The sequence below is a fragment of the Lactuca saligna genome, chromosome 9 (assembly GCF_052625555.1).
Source record: "Lactuca saligna cultivar CGN05327 chromosome 9, ASM5262555v1, whole genome shotgun sequence".
Lineage (NCBI taxonomy): Eukaryota > Viridiplantae > Streptophyta > Magnoliopsida > Asterales > Asteraceae > Lactuca > Lactuca saligna.
In genome coordinates, this window is record NC_136425.1 from 42672501 (window position 1) to 42675000 (window position 2500).

Here is a 2500-nt window from a genome sequence, read left to right on the forward strand (position 1 = left end):
TAAAAAAATATATTTGATATTTTTGAAAGAGAATCAACATAATTGTGATCAAGTCCACTGCAAGAGTAACAAAGATATTCGTCATGATTTACTAAAAGTTTAGCATATATGATTACACTTATAAGATTAAGTGTAATTTTGAATTGATTGTAAAAGCTTAAATCAATAAGCAGAACGACTAAGAAGAATCGAGTAGGCAGAAAGATAAAAGTTTCTCCATTCTAAGAATAAGGGAGAGTACCTTTTACGCCTCACGATAGGTCTTAATGATTAAGAACCATATCTCAATTGATCCTCTAAGTGAGTCTTAGTACAATTGTATGTCTAAGAAGAGGAATCAAGAATTGAAGAAATGGTTAAATCAAGAAGTCAATCATACTTCACTCCAAAACAAGTCTTAGAGTTAAGATTGTGACATTGAGAAATAAGAAGGTTTATAACATTCATCAAATGAGGAAATTTATGATGTCTTGGATAAGACAAAGACCAACTAGGACCTATTTATGAAGTGTTTTGATAAAAAAACTACACTAACTCTTGAGTATTTGTCAAGAAATGTTTATTGACAAGAGAATCTTATATGTCGAAGAGTCAGTGGGAGTCTTAAAGGTCTTGAAAGGTTTCAAGAACAAATCAAAATAGACCTTATTGATCATCACTAGCACACGACTTGAGGTTTATAACCTATCGTGTTGACGTTATTTTCTGTGCCATTCCAATTGAGTTAACTATGCATGTGAGTTCTATGAGTTTTCATGTGAATGCATAAAAGGCAAGGACCTTGATCAATGAAAAGTACATTGATAGGAAAAAGGTGAGTTGCTTAACTACTTGGAAGACATGGTGGGCAGCCGTGCTACCATAAGGCAAGAAATCAAGATTAAGAAAGTTCGGTCCATATGAGTTTGAATTTGTCGTAAACCTTGATTTTGACAAATTCACATGGATAGGAACACATACACCATTAAAATCTAAGTGTCATAAGATTTTTTCCTTCATGAAAATGACTGTGAGAAAATGCTTTCACTAAGAGAGATTTTAAGAAGATAGCAATTGTAAAATTGCACTCTCAAATTTGATTATGGTTACGGTATCCCTCTCCATGATTCGAATTGTGAGATTTGGCAATTAGTCTTAATTGTTTAAGACACATATGAGCTATCTTGGATAAAGGTGTATGAGATTAAGAAGACTTGATAAAGGATTAACCAAGCATTAAGTATTAGAAACATGAACTTAAGAAATTCAATAGGTATTGTTTTTTCTGAAAGTTAAGCTGTTTTTGAATACATGTCAAAGCTAGTGGGAGCATAAGTGTTATGTTTATAATAATCATCATGATAGTGGGAGCATAAATGTTATGATTGTATGATTATTAAGGCAAGTACTGCAAGTTAGCAATATTAATTATAGAAAACCAGAGTCATACTTTGCAAAGTTGTAAGGGTTGAATAGTTGTTTTGCTATAATTAAGGGTGAGAATATTATGCTTCATTTCAAATCTAAAGGATTAGGTTGTGGAATGTTAATAAATTTAGTCAAGGATACATAGTGTGTTCTTAAATTTCAATTATGATTACGGGATTCCTCTTCATAATTCGAATTGTGAGAACATAGTACATAGTATATTAAGGCAGAAGATTGATAAAGTATCAAATCTTTATGTAAGACATTATGAATCGTGTCCCATATGCTTCAGGTATAGGATCGATTGCAAATGCTATAATATTTGACCATTCTAAAATTTTCCAAATGTCTAGCGCATTTAGAGGGAAAAAGGACAAGAATCGGTTTTGACTAAGATAATTAAACAACTATCAAAGGACAATCCAAAGTTCGCCGAGGATTGGTCGCTTGTAAGTAGTAGGAAGTATAGTATTGGATGGAGTATATCGACATTATTATGAATAGATAGGATTCTATTAAGAATAAGTTGTCATATGGTAAGTATGGAAAGGTTTCCATTTTGGGAATTGAATATTGAAAGTCTATGTCTAGATTAGAAACTTTTATGCAAAAGGATGTTCAAAGGAATGTTCTTTGAGTGAGAGACATCATATCTAAGGAATTGTATTGTAACAATCTTCGATAGAGGACTTTGTAATATCGTTGGCAATAGTCTTGGTGACTTTTTGTGCTATGACATTACGAAAAGGATCATGGCATAAAATGTTAGAATCTAACATATTCTATAAGTGGCAAGAATTGATATTCTTTCACTTATGAAAAAGGACTTGGAGTTGTGAAATGAGTATGATTGGAAATGTGTTCATTCGATCTATTTCACAAAGTAAGAACCATAGGTAAACATTGTGTGCATGATAAGAGCATGGAACAAGTGTAATAATTCAAGTAAGAAATTGATTACCCGAAACAACAAATAATGAGTAATCGATATGGTGATGAATAAAAGGTGTTTTATTTATACTCAAAGGTTTGAGGCCATATGGGACTAGTATTATCCTTGTGTTTCACTTTGCATGTTTTGACTTCCTGAATA